Source organism: Neodiprion pinetum, chromosome 3 (assembly GCF_021155775.2).
Source record: "Neodiprion pinetum isolate iyNeoPine1 chromosome 3, iyNeoPine1.2, whole genome shotgun sequence".
NCBI classification, from domain to species: domain Eukaryota; kingdom Metazoa; phylum Arthropoda; class Insecta; order Hymenoptera; family Diprionidae; genus Neodiprion; species Neodiprion pinetum.
The window spans coordinates 18,057,494-18,075,680 of NC_060234.1; the positions used below are offsets into that span (position 1 = coordinate 18,057,494).

Sequence of the window (18,187 nt, forward strand, 5' to 3'; positions counted from 1 at the left end):
CGCTATCGTAGACAAACATGACAATTTATATTACATAAATAATATGCCCTTTGATTTTCACGATGTCTTTTTCTTTTATCTTCTTCTTTTTCTTCCTTCGAATCTTTTTTCTTCAAATTTTTTTCTACGCTGACGCCATGCACATTGATATTTTTGATTTTTATTCCTTTTTTCTTTTGATTTTCTGAAGAACGAATATTATTTATTATTATTTTATTTCATTTATTTTCATTTGAAATTATTTGTTTGGTATCGTATTTTTTATGATTTTTTACGTAATACACGTTTTTAAACTCGTTTAGCAAAGCACTGGATAAGACAATGTGGTCAGTATCACAATTGATACTCCTAATATCAAGAACTAATAAGTCACGCGCGAATTGCTTTAATGTATTATTAAAAAAGAAACGATTTCCCTCAAATATGTCGCTAAAATTTGTCGCGCGTATATATAGGTTAGCGCTATAAAGTATCAACATATTACAAATATTACATCTATAATGTGTAGGTACATATGTATATTTTTATAAAGTACTCACTTAATTTCTTTCGATATTTCTTCGTCCCTTTTTTCGTTAATAAATGCACTTTCTTCCATTTCCATCTTTTAAGCACTTTATATACACAAATTTCACAAGTATACAAACGATTGACACATCAGCAGTCACCATCTGTGGATGCGCGTAGCAGGCTGTAGTACAAACACACGCGCGCAGGCGCCCAGCGCTACTTAAACGAGACAGACGGAGCAGGCATACATTTTCGCCGCACGGTAGAAAGAGAGGGGGATATTACCCCCTCTCCATCCGTCTTACGCTTTTTCGATCAGGCTACGGATCTGACGCGAATTTAACATTTTGTACCCATCTGAAAAAGTGCCAAGTGCCGCTAAAGAAGTTTTCACTTCAAAAAAAAAAAAAAATATGCTACACCGTGAACTTCAGTACACGTTCATAAATATATCTTTTGAATTTAAAGTACCTTGAGAAGAGAATGGGAGTTGTTTCAGCTAGGAAGAGCTAAAGTTACGATGAAAGATTTTTGCTGCATAGTTCACAAAATTTGCAAATATCTCATTGTCAGTAATACGTTGTCATGCACGTTTCTTGGTTATAGAAGTCAAATGTCCAATGATCAATATCAAAGACACTTCGAATTTCAGTTCAATCAATTTTTCTCAAATAACGGGAAACCTTATCAATTACGTAAGAAGTTTGTAGTCCCATCTATCTACATCTATTGACTTATAGTTTGATGACTTTATATGGGTAATTTACAGTTACCTGAATCAAAAAGATACGAAATTTCAGTATCATATTTCAATTGAAAATTTATTGGACGTCAGGTTTTTTTATCGTGAAACCACACTACAAAGCGTTTTTTACATCACGTCGATATTGACTACTCCACTAACAATTACTACAAAAACTGTAAATTGAAAAACTCTGATTTCTTAATTTTGTGTTTCTTTTTCAAAGCATGGATCGATCCACCAATTTAACTAAGGGGGTGCATCGGCTCTTCCAATTGTCGCGAATGAGAGACAGAGAGGCACAAGATTGTTGTCCGCGCGACCGGTGCGAGAGAGAAATTGCGCGATCATAAGCGACCACTGATATATATTGTAACGATCTTAGCCGTTACGGAAATAAATATGGATCCGTGAGTTTGATTACCAAGCCAAAATCAAAGGCGTAAATAAAATGTCGTGAAAAAGCTTTAATTGCAAGATATGTGTTTCTCGTTTTAAGTCTGAAACAAGACTGTTTTTACAATAATGTTGGTTGACACAGCAACCTTATTCTTTTTAAATGAGTTTTAAATGACTACTAGATCATTAAAAGGGGGCAAAACGGGTGATTTCACCCTTTGTAACGATATATACACCAGTGTAAGCGACGCAGCACACACGTAATATACATGCATACATCGTATGCCATGTGCTTTGCGTCTCTCCTCCGCTAGCCATTGTAGGGGGACGAAGAGAGGGGCACGGGATTGTTGTCCGTGCGACAAATACGAGGGAGAAATTGTGCGAGTCACAGGTAATTCGGCCATTCCGGAAACTAGCGAATTTCACACCGGCGTACGTCACATGCGTAAGGTTCACTCGATCTGGCGGGAATAGCCTGTCAGTGTTTAACCATGTTGTCATCCTATGCGCCGTACTCAGGTCAAACTAGGAAATGGTGCAACATGTTTTTCAAGAGGCACAGATAGACATCACCAATAATATGTTATGGTGTTGGTGGATCGATTTAGTTGGGTTTTTGGAGTTTACTCCTTAACCCTCCGTAGACACACTATAATTTGCGCACCTCCCTAGACACACACGGGTCTTCGGTGTCCTACCGTTTTTTATCATACATAGGCTTGTTCAAAAAATCTGAAAAAATTCAAGAGAGTAGTTTGAGATCTATAGAAAGAGAGCATGCATTGGGTTATGGATGAAAATCAATCTGTATTATTGTTATTTAATTAATGGAAATAGAAACAAAATGCGAGAAATTCACGAATTCACTTAAAAAATCATAACTTTTAATGAAATTAATTGAAGAAAGTAATAATACCCGATATGTTACTTGACATATAGGAGATGAGGAAAAAAAATATAGCATTATGAAATTGTTATAAAAGTATAATTATTTGAATAATTGAAAAAGTACAATTTTTTCGAGCGAAAATTGCGAAATTATGTAGTCCTCGTCGTTGTCTGAGGAGCAAGCACCAAACAAATCCTCCTCAGGCGCTTCTTGCAACATTTGCTGTCGTACTACCTCTGTTCTATCCATCGCGTCTCTAATTTTATAAATTGAAAAAAATGTTTAAAACAATTTTTTTTATATGTACAATTTTTTTTATAAGTATAATTTATAAATCAAACTTGTACTTATTTTTGAAGTCCCAAATAATGCACACAAACAAAAAAAAATTCACGTTTTTATACTTCCGTAGACACACATGGGCCTCTCGTGTCCACTGACAAAGTAAACAGCTCGGTGACTCACCAAAAACTGAGGGCCATAGCCGCCTTTCGGTACCTGGGTGCTTTTTATTATTGGTTTACATGAAAATAGTTGATTATAATGATTTATTTTGCACTATTGTTGTATACAAATGGTTGAAAACTGAAAGCAATCAATAACTATATACATAAATATTTATGTAACAATGAAGAAAGGTCAATAATAAAATCAGATAATGGAGAAAAAATAACTTCTATGTCGGTTCAAAGTGAAAACCGAGTTCTTCAAGTGCTGCCAAACGAAAGATCGGAAAAAGTACACATATCAATAAATACGATAATTTTTAAGGGAAAAGGTGATTGTCGGCTATTTTATTTTTTTTTTCTTGATAGGCAGAGAAACAACGATGATTCGTAAATCTTCGAGTGTATTTTAACTCACATTTGGAATCTACAAGAAATTTTTTTTATCATCAATTGTCACAAAATGGCGAAGTTATTAGCTTACTATTGAAGCGCCTCGCCGCTGGAATCTCGAAGTAGCAGGAAAGATGAAGTGCGTAATTCGTGTCTGAAATGTAAAAACTAAAATTATTTTGAATTGACATATACTCATGTAATAAAATAATCATGTTAATTTTCGTTCAGAATTTTCTTTGTAAAAATCGTCACTTTTTACGTTCGAGGTCGACAATTAATATAATATCACAGTTCTTTTTCGGGTTGTTTTAGTACATAGATAATTAAATGATGTGGCAATTAAAAATAATTGTAGTTTTTACATTTCAGACACGTAATACGCACTCTAACTTTCCGGCCGATTCCAGACTCTAGCGGCGAGGCCCTTTAATGGTCAGCCGTTGACTAAAGATACTCGTATATTCTTCAATCAACGGGTTAATTAATAACGGTGCCGTTTTGCAACAATTTGGTGACGAAATTTTTGCTCGAACCTTTCAAACATGTGTTAAAATACACCTGAAGTTTTAAGAAGCTTCGTTCTTTATTTCCTTATCTAAAATAAAACCACCGACAATCACCTTTTTTTGGCCTCTAAGTCAGAACACTGCGTTAAATACTGTCTCATATACGGAGCATCTCATTTCATCTCAATCAAAATTACCGCATCCATGATATTGTTACAAAGGGTGAAATCACCCCTTTGCCCCTCTTTAATGATCTAGTAGTCAGCATAGATAAAAGACGTTTATAAACCTCTTATGTCTTTAAAAAGAATAAGGTTGCTGCGCCAACCGATATTATTGTAAAAACAGTCTTGTTTCAGACTTTAAACAAGAAACACGTATTTGCATTAAAAGCATTTATCACGATATTTTTGTTCACGCCTTTGATTTGATAATAAGTAAACTCGCGGATCCATAATTTATTAACGTAACGCCTAAATCGTTACAATTGGTGTCAGAAGCGGGATCTTGAGTTCTTATTAATTGAATCAACTCAGTGCGCGAACTTTAATTATGAGTAGCAGTCGTTTGACGCGCTCACGAAGAAGAGAAAGTAGCGGAGAAGAACCTTTTGTTATGGAGAATCCGCGGGTCCCTGAAACAATTCCATCGCCTTCAGTGGACCCTCTTCCAATTCCTTCGACAATCTCTCAAATTGATCTGCTGAAGATCATGTCTCAACAGCAAGAGGCTGCTGAGCGCCAACAACAGCAACTTCTTCAGCTGCTTCTTGATCAACAAGAACAGCGAAAAAGAGAACAAGAACAACAGTTGGAACAGCGAAAAAGAGAACAAGAACAACAGTTGGAACAGCGAAAAAGAGAACAGGAACAACAGCTGGAACAGCGCAGGCTTGATCGAGAGGCACAAGAACGATCCGAAACTAGTCTACACGAACTGTTCCGGACGACTGTGGCAGCTCTTCAGACTGTTCATCAGGTGAATGGCTCAGGAGAACCGGCTGTCACTCCACGAGGTTCCGGAGTCATTACGCCGCTTCCCTCTCCTGTTCCTTCTCCTGTTCCCGTTCCCGCTGTTCGACAGGTCCGACATCCAGGACAGTTCCAGGATGTACGAGACTTAAGGTCTGTGCCTTTTACTAGGGGAGTAGTTGAATCCCCAATTGGTAGAGTAACGGTTAATAATGAGGTTGGTTTTTCCGAGTCTTTGCCTCAAGTTCGACCTCAATATTCTCATTTTAATCAATTAAATAATTCAGGATTTCCTGAGGTTGCTTCTCAGATTAATGAGAAGCCTCTTTATCCTTTAAAACCGCCAATTTTTGACGGAAAAATACCATGGGCAGATTATGAACGCCAGTTTAATACAATTGCTAAACATAATCAGTGGGACTCCGCCATGAGGGCCCACAGTCTTGCCTCCTGTCTTCGAACGCCGGCTTTGAACGTTTTAACGGCGTTGTCTGAGGAAGAAATCTCTGATTATGAAAAACTTAGTTCTGCATTAAAGTTGAGGTACGGAAATGACCACTTAACAAAACTGTACACAGCACAATTACAGACGAGAAGACAAGGACGAGACGAAGACCTTGCGTCTCTTAGTCAGGACATTGAACGGCTTTCTCGTATAGCTTTGCCGGATCACGAGCCGTCTCGTAACTTATTAGCAACGCAAGCTTTTTTGAATGCGATTAATGATCCGGAAATTAAAATGGCCGTTGGAACGTCGGGCCTCACTTCTCTGCGGGAGGCAACCGCCAAAGCCCTCGAGGTGGAGGCAATGAGAAAGCAATATTTTGGGTTAAGCAAACTTCGTCGGATTGAGGTGTCTGAAAACACCTCAGGAAGACAGAGTTTTGAATACTCGGAGGAGCCAAAACCTCAAAATTATAAAAATAGAAATAACGGTAACAATTTTAAATCAAGAAATCGAGGTTCTTTTCAAAACCGTCGAAACGAGCGTATAAATAAAAACGTGGTTGTGACAAGTCAAACTAGCTTGACTTGTATATTTTGTAAAAAAACAGGCCACGACGCCAATCATTGTTTTTTAATGAAAAAAATTAGTGGAAAGCCGATGCAAGGCTCGAATCCAAATTCTTATAATTGGCGTAAGAAAAATATAGAAAAAGGGGAAGCAGATCCTCAATCGAGTTCTTCAACAGGAACTCACTCAAAAAACTAGTTTCAGATGATTTGTCAGGGCGGAAATCATCGCAGATTGTTGGTAGTGAAAGCCCTCTTAGAGAACAGTTTTTAATTAGAAGTCTGCGACAGTCTGGTCTTTACGCGCGTGGTACTGTTAATGGCGTCGATTGTCTGTGGGTAATAGACACGGGCGCGGAAGTAACCGTAGTTCGATCGGATCTCTTTAAATCCGATGACCAGATTGTTCCCTCTTTTTCTCTGCGAACAGCCACTGGAGAGACGACCCCGGTTTTGAGACAGGCTACTGTCCAAATTAACCTTTTTGGGTGTATCGACTCTCCACATAAGGTTTTTATAGCAGATATAGAGGATGAAGGTATTTTGGGAATAGACTTTCTTACAGCTCATAACTGTGTTATCTCGACTAAGAGAAATTCACTAGCTTCAAACAATCGCGAAATAACTCTTTGTACAAATAGGAATGGAATTTATTGGACTCCTCCTAGAATTCGAGAAATAGAACTGTCGGAAGATGATTTGCAACAACATTTTCCTCTTCATTTACGGAGCCTTGTTGAGAAATCTTCGATTTCGTTAAATTCAGCTCAGGAAGAATCGTTTAAATCTCTTTTGCTAGAATTTAAAGATTCTTTTGCCAAAGATAGTGGTGATAAGGGCCGATGTACTTCTGTCAAGCACAAGATCGACGTCGGAGAGAGTTCACCAATTAAACAAGCTCCTCGAAGACTCGCTCTCAACGCCCGAGAAGAGGTGAAGAAGCTTGTGGAAGACATGTTAGCGAACGATGTGATTGAGCCATCGTCTAGTCCCTGGGCTTCACCAATCGTCCTTGTTAACAAAAAGGACGGATCCAAACGATTTTGTATCGATTACAGGAAGCTGAACGATATAACGAAGAAAGATTCTTACCCTCTACCCAGAATCGACGAGACCCTCGACCTGATAGCTGGTGCAACTTGGTTCAGCACCATAGATCTTCAGAGCGGATATTGGCAGGTCGAAATGGATCCTCTAGATAAAGAAAAAACAGCTTTTGTTACGGGTTTAGGAGGATTATGGCAGTTCAAGGTTATGCCGTTTGGTTTGAGTAATGCCCCGGCTACCTTTGAACGAATGATGGAGGCTGTTCTCCATGGGCTCACGGGCAAAATATGCCTCGTTTATTTAGACGATATAATCGTTTTTGGCAAGAACTTTGAAGAAGAAGTTCAAAATCTCAGACAAGTTTTCGCTAGGCTGAAGCAAGCAGGTCTGAAAATGAGCCCGAAAAAATGCCATCTGTTCCAGAAAGAAGTAGGCTTCCTCGGACATATCGTTTCAGCACAAGGTGTGAAGACCGACCCATCCAAAATAGAGAAGGTTTCTTCTTGGCCGACACCTAAGAATAAAGAACAAATTCAGAGCTTTTTAGGCCTTTGTACGTATTACAGAAGATTTGTAAAAGGTTTCGCTAGTATAGCTAAACCTCTCCATCATTTGACCGGAATCAAGATTCCTTTTGACTGGACCCCGGAATGCGAAGAGGCTTTCAAGAAATTGAAGGAAAATCTTATTTCTTCGCCGATTTTAGCTTATCCAGAGGTCGAAATTCCTTTTATTTTAGATACGGATGCATCTCTTTCAGGAATAGGCGGGGTTCTGTCACAAATTCAGGGAGGTCAAGAGAGAGTGATAAGCTATTTCAGCAGAGTTTTGAGTAAAACCGAGAGGAATTATTGTGTCACTCGTAGAGAGCTTTTAGCTGTTGTTAAGACCGTAGTACATTTTCACCATTATTTGTACGGCAGGAGATTTTTTATACGTACAGATCATGCTTCTCTCAGGTGGCTACTTTCGTTCAAATCTCCCGAAGGTCAGGTAGCTAGATGGTTAGAAAGGCTCGGTCAGTACGATTTTGATATTCGTCATCGAGCCGGAATTCATCATGGAAACGCCGATGCTCTCTCTCGTAGACCCTGCGAGGAAATGCCAGAGTGTAAACAGTGTGCACGATTAGAGAAAAATCGTGACCCCTCTCTTATAATACGGAAGATTTCTTTCAAAAATAACCAGGAAGAATGGAGAAAATCACAACAAGAGGACGACACTTTGAATCAAGTGAAGTCTTGGAAAGAAGCAGAAACTCGCCCAGACTGGCAGGATATATCTTTAGCCGAGCCAGATTTGAAAATTTATTGGGCTCAATGGGACTCTATTCTTTTAATTGATGGAATTTTATACCGGAAATGGGAGTCTGCAGACTTGAAAGAAATTAGGTGGCAACTTTTGGTTGCCAGGTCTCGAGTTCCAGAGATTCTTGCTCTTTATCATGATTCTCCCGCAGGAGGACATTTCGCTTCGAATAAAACTCTGGGCAGAATTCGCAACTTCTACTTTTGGCCCCGTTGCCGGATGGACGTTGAAGATTGGTGTCGAAGATGTCGAATCTGCACGGCAAAGAAAGGACCTCGAGCGAAAGGACAAAGCTCTCTTCAAATTTACAACGTGGGAGCTCCACTTGAAAGAATAGCGATGGATATTCTTGGACCTCTCCCGATAACCCATTCTGGAAATAAATATGCTTTGGTTATTGCTGATTATTTTACTAAATGGCCTGAAGTGGTTCCTCTCGCTGATCAAGAAGCCTCTACTGTAGCACAGGCATTCGTTAAAGAATTTATTTGTAGACACGGAGTTCCTCTAGAACTTCATACTGATCAAGGCCGAAATTTTGAGTCAACCTTAATGAAAGAGGTTACTCAGATTTTAGGGGTTAGGAAAACTCGTACAACTCCTTTGCATCCGCAATCTGACGGCATGATAGAGCGTCTGAATCGGACTTTGCTACAATATTTGTCGTCCTTCGTAGAACAGAATCAGAGAGACTGGGACTCCTGGATCCCTTTCTTCCTTTTATCTTACAGATCTGCGATTCATGAGACGACGAAGCAGACGCCAGCCCTCATGCTTACTGGAAGAAATCTTCGACTTCCGTCAGATTTGGAAAAAGGCCCTGTTCCTGTGCAAAGACAGCATCAAACAGATTATGCCTTTTTATTACAACAACGTTTAGAAGAAATTCATCACTTTGCTAGGAATAGAATTTCTATGGCTTCAGATAAATTAAAAACTCGTTATGATATTCGAGCCAGAGATTTAAAATTTAATCCTGGAGATTCTGTTTGGCTTTTTCAACCTCGAAGACAGAAAGGACGATGTCCAAAGCTACAAAGAAATTGGGAAGGCCCTTACTTAGTGGTTAACCGGATAAATGATGTTGTTTATAGAATCCGAAGATCTCCTCATTCGCGTCAGAAAGTGGTTCACTTGGATCGTCTTGCTCCTTTTGAAGAGGATCAACCTGGAACAGTCTCTCCAAGACCAGGGACATCCTTCGAGGTTAGATCTTCAACCGAACACCCTTGACGACTGTGATCGACTTGACCTTCTTTACAGTCGATTATCGATTGGGAGAAGAATTTACCTTTCGGAATTCATTTGAGTAAAACTCGACCGCTTACGATTATTATAGAAGGAAATATCGGATGCGGAAAAACAACTTTCACCAAGAGGTTTTTAGCAGATCGCCAGGTCTGTACACTTTTAAAACCTCTTGAAGAATATCGAAATGTAGCTGGAATTAATCTTTTAGATTTGATGTATCAGAACCCAGATCGTTATTGCTATTATTTTCAGCATTTCGCTCAAATGGTTATGTTAGATAGACATCTGCAGACGACTTCATTGCCTGTAAAGGTGATGGAAAGATCGATATACAGTAGCAATTGTTTTGTAGAAGCTCGTCGAAGGTTAGGTAATTTTCGCGACTTCGAATCTCATTTATTGACAAAAAATTTTGATCTTCTCATTCGCTCGTCTGAGCTCAGAGTAGATTTGATTGTTTATTTGCGAGTTTCCCCAGAAACTTCTTTTGCTCGAGTTAGTTCCCGTTCTCGTGAGGAAGAATCGAGTATTTCTTTAGAGCTACTCAGAACTATCCATGAGGTTCATGAAGATTGGCTAGTGAAACAAACCTTTTCTTCTTTATCGGCTCCTGTTTTGGTTATCAATGCAGAATCCACAGCCGACCAAGTTTATTCTAATTTTTGTCTTGCAATGATACACGGACAAAGTTAAACCTTTGAATTTAATATTGAAAGAATTTTATTCTTAGAAAAAAATTTGGTTTAAAAAAAAAAAAAAAAAAAAAAAAAAACTACATTGAACTACATTAATGGGAAAAGGCGACTAATATTTAAAATCTTCTTAATTTCTTCTTTGACATTATCGCATCCCTCGCACCCTTCCGTTTTCTTTACTATATCGAATAGACTCTGTTTGCAAGAGCGACAAAGCACTTTTTCTTTGAAAAAAGTCAGATGGAGAGAGACTTCTTGAAGAAGAAATTCGGGTTTAGAACTAAAAAAAAATGATTGAAACAAAAAATTATTTTCTTATAATTTATTTGTGTTATTCGATATGATGTACTCACTGTGACTCAAAGCAGCTTAGGCATAGCAAGCCGCTTCTTCCTTTTTCGGAAACGGCATTCAGCTGGCCGCAAGACATCTCTCTCCAAAGAGAGTTAAAATAGTTAGACCTTTCCATTTCGCTTAATTCGTCCGAATTTTCGAGAGAGAATACTTTTATCATCATAGCTGCATTCGTCGAAGTATGTTCTTTTGCATCCATGTCTTGTCTGTCTTTAACGACTACTTTTCTTATAATGATTTGTTATTTCTGCGTTGCTAATCAATTTGAAATTTGTTTTCTTCGGTTGTTTCTTTCTAGAAACTTCTTCTCTGGAATCGAGTTTTGTGTCGGATAGGCTTTGGTTTAAGGAATAATGTGAAATGAGCCACGATTATTTTTCGAGGTCGATGAGCGATTGCTTGATTTTCACATTTTATTAACCTTAAGTGTCAGTTTTTGTGAGCACTTTTTCAGGTTATTTGACACAGCCCTTTCCTTCCAATCTTCCCCGATTCCTGAGGATGACTGGTGGTTTTATTTTGAAGAAGGACGCAGAAATAATTCAGATAAGATCGTTTCTTTTCTTTTGAATACATATTCAATTTATTTTATTCAAGTATTCTCCCAAATTCACTTAGTGAATTTGAATTGTTATACCATCGCTCACATTTGTCCTTCCAAAACTCTAGGGTGAACTATTTCTAAAGAAGTCACCCCACGATTTCCTTATTTTATATGAAGAGAAGTCTGTTTTCGTCTTATTTGGACCTGGAATTGTCGGTTCCCGTTTCGGTGTTTTCATCCGAACCTGTTTCGGAGGGATCCTTCATGAAGAAAATCGAATTTCTTCCCGACGTCAATCTGGGCCGTTGCGGAAAACTTTGTATTCATGAAGCCACATAACACTTAATAACACTAACCTTTATAAAACATGGCACATAAATTTTTGAGATTATTTAACACTCGACTACCTGCTCAAGGTTTTCTGTGGTTTACCTTGAGACTGTGGGCAAATGCCAGATAGTAAAAAAGGGAGTTCTTAAATTTTTAGAGCCACAGCTCCAACTCACCTTTGAGCACTGACTACTAGAATACTTTTATAATTGTTTTATCTTTTCCCGAGTCGGGACGACTCTTTTCCTCGGGGGGGAGTAGTGTTACAAAGGGTGAAATCACCCCTTTGCCCCTCTTTAATGATCTAGTAGTCAGCATAGATAAAAGACGTTTATAAACCTCTTATGTCTTTAAAAAGAATAAGGTTGCTGCGCCAACCGATATTATTGTAAAAACAGTCTTGTTTCAGACTTTAAACAAGAAACACGTATTTGCATTAAAAGCATTTATCACGATATTTTTGTTCACGCCTTTGATTTGATAATAAGTAAACTCGCGGATCCATAATTTATTAACGTAACGCCTAAATCGTTACAATATGTTAATAGTGGCTCTCAAATTTTTTTGACATCACATATATTAATATTGTAACGTTCTTTGACGTTACGGAAATAAATATGGATCCGCGAGTTTAATTATCAAGTCAAAAATCAAGAGCGTGAATAAAATGTTATGAAAATGCTTCAATTGCGTAATATTTGTTTCTCGTTTAAAGTCTGAAACAAGACTGTTTTTACAATAATGTTGGTTAACGCAGCAACCTTATTCTTTTTAAAGACATAAGAGGTTTATAAACGTCTTTTACCTATGATGACTACTAGATCATTAAAGAGGGGGCAAAACGGGTGATTTCACCCTTTGTAACAATATTATATGTGGATCGCATATGAATATTTACTTTTTGGTCTCTGCATCATTATGACATCTGATCTATTATATTATTATTCATGATCCACGTATACATTCTTTTCCCGGGTACCTATACTTTAATTAAATCACGTTTTTGCTAAAAATTTTGGAAGAATCTTATTCTCATTATTAATTTCTTGTATGGCCGACAAGTCGGTAACGCTGTAACTCGGTAAGTACACACAGGCTAAGTGTTGACTTGGGCTTACCATTACGAAGACTGTGTTACTCGGAAGCAGCCCCCTGACACACGCTACTAAAAGTGGTTCGCAAAATGTCCCTCGATTCTGCCGCCAATCTCCACCACTAGTGGCGCTAGTAGTTGTCTGACAATCTTGCGCGCGGTCAGCGAGGGCAGCGAGCGTGTCAGAAGTCTACTAGCGCCACGTAGAGGAACTAAAAAAAAAGTGTGTGTGTCAGCTCCGACGCACGACTGGAGTTTACTCCTTACGAACGATAATTATGATATATATCGAATAGAAAAAGAGGGTAAATGAACGCATCTTCCAAAATGATAAGAGAAACAAACATATATCTATAATTATTCAGATTATTTATATTACTTCAAAAATTTCCAAATTTTGAGTGCATATTCGTAATAAGTGACCGCAAAAAGCCCTGAGTACCAACTTTCGTTCCCGGTAAACGACATTTTACATTTTCGGTCCGCCATATTGGATCCGCCATCTTGAATTTTTAACTTTTGACTGCGGATTCGTAATTGGCGACTCCGAAAACTTTCAAGTCCCAACTTTTGAGTACAGATTCGTAATTAGCGACCCCGAAAACCCCCGAGTACCAACTTTCGCTCTTGTCACACGACTTTTTACGTTTTGATCCGCCATATTGGATCCGCCATTTTGAATTTCCAACTTTTGAGTGCGGATTCGTAATCAGCGACCCTGAAAACCCCCGGGTGCCAATTTTCGCTCTTGTCAAACAACTTTTTGCGTTTTGGTCCGCCATATTGGATCCGCCATCGTGAATTTCCAACTTTTGAGTGCGGATTCGTAATCAGCGACCTTGAAAACCCCCGTGTACCAACTTTCGCTCTCGTCAAACGAGTTTTTGCACGTTTGGTCCGCCATATTGAATCCGCTATCTCGAATTTTCAAATTTTGAGTGCAGATTCGTAATCAGCGACCCCAGAAACCCTTGAGTACAAAATTCAAGTCGATAGTAAGTAAGAAAAAATGTGTGCCGCTAAGGGTTAATATACGTAATGAAATTAATATACATATAAATATAAAATATATTAAATCAATTAATCAAAAATAATAAAAACACCAAATGTAAGATCTGATTGTTCGTATTTGAAATGTATATTATTCATAAATGTAAACGATAAGCTTACCAATTAACCGCATCCATGTGTTTTTCGGATTCTTCTTCATTATCATCTAAATCAATTTTTTCCATATTTTCAAATATTTTGACGTGATAACGTCACGTCTTATAGATTCATACGCATGCACACAAACACACGTACAAACATACGTACACATTCACCTCTCAGACCAGAGGTAATGAACTATACAGTGAGACTACGAAGCACCGCACAAAGAGGAGACCCCAAGTATAGGATACGCTGTGTAATGTATTTCATCTCATTCTTTTGCACGTTCAATATATATGTTTGTCTCTTTCTATAACGCCTCAAGTTTTCGAGTTACACTTGATTTTACTCCTCATATAATTTCCGTACCGGGCCCTACAACTCAAATCGTTTCTTAAGGAGTAAACTCCAAAAACGGGGACAAAACGCGAGCAGTGGTGAGTGTCAGGAGGCTGATCCCCGCGGTATTTTAAGGTTAGATTCGACGGTCATGGGTTATGTTATGTTTATCAAGATTGAGTTTGTTTCGCGCTCAGCCGACTATGGCGCTGTAGGTTTCTCTGTGTCGCCAATATAACTGTCTTGTGTAGAAATTAAACCGTCTCAGATCAACGTTACCAACTGTACCATAATTGTCGTAGATGTAGCATAATTCTGGTGTACGTACAATGTAGCATAACGCTTATACAATATAATGCAAATCTACGATAATTTTCGTAAGACCAAATGAAAACAACATATGCAAATTGTAAAAAAATGTATGGTATAAGTTGAAAAAGAAAGAGAGAGAGTAGACGTTCATTTTACAATTGCAGCGATACTAGCGAGAAACGGAGTAATGATAAGGTAATATTGTGGGAGATCTGTTCAAGCAGGACCGGGATCCCGGTCCCTTACTTGTGGCACATGCCCCCAGAGGGTGATAGCCAAGATGGTACCTACCACGCCATCTGGAGGAGAACATACCTCCCTAAATATTATCTTAGTAATGACAGATAGTCTTTCAACCTGTAACGTAAATAAACTTTATAGTCCGATTTATTGATATTCATGGCAAAAAAATGCATAAATGGAAGTTTTTTGTGGTTTTTATTGAAAGTAAACAAAAGTACGATAAATTTCTTGTTAGTACCATAATTTTACGGCCCTGATACCATAATTTAGTCTGTCAAGGTTGGGAACACTGTCTCAGATTCAATATCCCCAAGTGTACGTATAGTAATGTTCATTGATTCATGCACCGTGGCTAACTTTATTTTTTTGACTTTTGTTTCATTTCTAATCGTGTTGTATGTGTCTATGGCTGGCGAAGCAGATAACAGAAGCTGAGAAACCAGAACGAGAGGTGCGAGAGTACGAGATCTGAGTTTATACGGATGACAGCGGCGAGAGGCTGTGTCGTGGCTTCTCAGCTTGTGCTGTCATCTGTATCTGTGTGTGTGTGGGTGCGTAACAAAAGACAAAAATGAATTCGTCAGGTCCTGTAAGTATAAAATTCTTCAGAATACGAAATTCATTTATTTAATTTTTCGTTGTAGTTGTGTTGAAGTGGAAATAATTAAAACTCTCGTCACGTTTGACCTAATATTACCCAATTTCTAACCTATAATTCAAGAATATTCATATTCATAACCTCTTATTTGCAGCCTAACGTAAGCATGTAAACAATACATATGCTTGTGTGAGTAATACGATTCCGTCTCTGTCAGCATCGGGTGTCCTATGACACGGAATGCACAGGCCCAGAAGTGCCGACACCCAATCACAGCGCATTTCAAATTCAGCGCTAAAGGGAACTATCGCAATTTGCCGGCGATCGTTCCGTGCGTGTCATTTCCGTATCATGGGACAGTAGTGTAACATCCGACCGGAACGTCCGTATGTTTTATCGACTATTATTACTGCATGCTACTTTTATCAACTAACCAAACTCGAAGTACGAGAATCTGGTAACCATAAAGAATTAAAACAACTGTCTAACTTTTTGGAATATCCCTAGATGGAAAGAACTATGAAATTAACTAACCAAGGCTTAAAAACCATGTTACGAGATCTTGGCACTACAGAGAGCTATAATATTATTATACGTTATTATATATCACTATCATATTAACACCATAATTAACTAACACGATTATATCCAATTATCATATAGCACTCGACAATGCCATTTGTGCATTCGAAGCTGAGAGCTATACTATAAGCAACTTACGCTTTACCATATAGCCTGGAGTATAGAAGACTGTAAAACCATAGATAAATGTATAACCAATATAATGTAAAGATAGCACTGCTGCAATAACCCATAAAACCAGAGACTGCAAAACCTTCAAAACCGTGAATACTAATTATCCAGCATGAACTATACCTTCCTTCATAACGCCGTATTGTAGGCAACACGCGCAACGTTTTGAAGGCAATGCAGATCTCCAATGTGAAGCCATACAGAGCTTCACCTAGAGAATACATTAGGAAACTTACCGGCGAAACGAGCAAAGGTAAATCAACTCGCACTAAACTCAAAGATGCATACGTGGCAACGCCCAATGACAGGCAACCAACAAGTATAAAGAAAACGTTCTAGAAGCTTCCAAGCCGATTTATATCAATATAAGAATTAACAATTACAGAAGAGAATTATATACAAAAAGCACACATGTAAACCTGCTCTAAAGCTATGAATTATCAAATTATTAAATACCCTAAATCTGTTAAGATAGTTATAACACAAACACCTAAGAATATTCGCAGCAGCGCGATTCTAATAATGTTAAGCAAATAGCAACTATGTTTTATAAACAATCGCTATTGTACTTCAGGTGAATACCGACAGTAATCGATTATAATACATATGTAATTTTATATAGATACACGCTATAAAACTAACAAACGACGGGTAACCAATATGACATATGGACTTTGTAACGAGCAAGATAGTAAAAATATTAAGAAGTAAACAGGAAGAAGCTCAGTAGCCGAGGGGCCAAGGGGGGCTTGCGCCTCAACAACGAAACTCACGCAGAAGGGAAAATTACAGAACAAAGTCCCCGCACCTACACCACCGCACCAGTGCAGCGTTATACCATATGTAAAAACTTACAATACAGTAATAGCTAATGAACTAAGATCACAGGCGTGCATGCGGCGAAGATGTCGTGTCCTGATTAGAATTCCTAGAAAAAGGGGGAGGTGCGCAAAGGTGACAAAAAATCTAAAGAGGGGGATCGTTCTGCGCAACGATCGACCCCTATAAAAACGGCCACCGATCGCTCGATCATCCTCTTGGTTTCTACCACCAGATTCGTCATCTTGTTCCGGTACAGTCTCGCGGTAAAATCCTTTTGTCTTTTGCATTTAAACTTTTCATACAACGTTACTCTGCCCAAAAGTCCAGCGAGCTTTCAGCTCCATTTTGTCATATTAAGTTTAAGATCTTACACTGTGTAACTCCGTTTTGTGACTTGAAATATTAAACTTATAAAATAAATCGAAGTTAAGGGGGGGGTAAGGTTAATTCGGTGAAAAAAAAGCATGTTTTTAAGATTTTTTTTTGGCAATACGGATGGTGTTAGTTTATTCAGGCAATCCATACATGATAATGTAACATCTGAACAATATTTCCCTAAATTTTCATTGCAAAATATCAAAAATTGAGCGACTGACGATGAATCTCCGGAGGCGCCTCGAGAAAAAGTTGTTTTGCGGTGCCCATCATAACTCGCAACCAAATCATGTGAAACGAAAAAATCAAAATGCATTTGTTAAAGGAGATCTTTGTCGAGGTATTCACGGGAGGATTTTTTTTTTTTTCGATTTTTCGATTTTTCGTAGCACTTGGAAGCCAAAAACCAGATTTTCGCTAAAAAAAACGTCTAATTTGTTGTTGTAAAATTGATAATTATTGAAAAAAAAAAAAAAGCTCCCGACAATACCTGGTGAATAATGTGAAAAAACACTGTGCAAAATTTCAAAACGATTGGTCCAGTAGATTTTTACTTATGGTGGGCACGGACTTCAAAAATGACAAGTCTCAGAAAAACGCTTTAGAGTTTTGCGTACTGAAAAATTCAACATAAAATTCGATAATTTTTCTATACTCCCACAGAGTCGTCGATGCCAGGTCCGTAGAGCAAAAGGCTTCCATCAAGATGGTCTAGAGCATCTTTTTGCATTTGTCTACGCAAAACTCTTTCTTCTTTACTGTCACGCGCCGCTTGCTCCTCTGCTTTACTAATTCGCAACTCGTCAGCTTGTCGTGCCCATTCGTGAGAACTTGGCCCTGTCGGGATGTGCATCTCTTGCATAAAGGCCAGCAACGCAAAAGAACCTTCATTGAAAGTACATGCAGCTACATGAGCTGCAATTTCAACGATTGTAGCGGTGCCACTGACAGACTTTGGCTAATTTTTCGGGGCATTTTTCGATGTACGAACACGAACGATAACAAAGTAACACTTTCGATGTACGAATTGAAGGAAAACAGAGTCAAAATTTTAGCGTCACTTGTTACTGCTCAGCACGGCGTACAGTGTTTAAC

The 18,187-nt window shown here is 38.4% G+C and overlaps 1 long non-coding RNA gene across 2 annotated transcripts; it reads right to left on the reverse strand.

Moving 5' to 3' along the window:
• Positions 1–1,355: 1,355 nt before the first annotated feature.
• LOC138190666 (uncharacterized) lies at positions 1,356–12,514 on the reverse strand. 2 transcript variants are annotated; one of them, XR_011176688.1, is made up of 3 exons: positions 12,304–12,514; positions 10,531–11,372; positions 1,356–3,536 (listed from the first exon to the last, which is right to left on the reverse strand). It is a non-coding gene; the product is annotated as an uncharacterized lncRNA (long non-coding RNA). The 2 variants fall into 2 exon arrangements; XR_011176687.1 differs by lacking the exon at positions 12,304–12,514 and adding an exon at positions 11,582–12,296.
• Between the last annotated feature and the right edge of the window lie 5,673 nt (positions 12,515–18,187).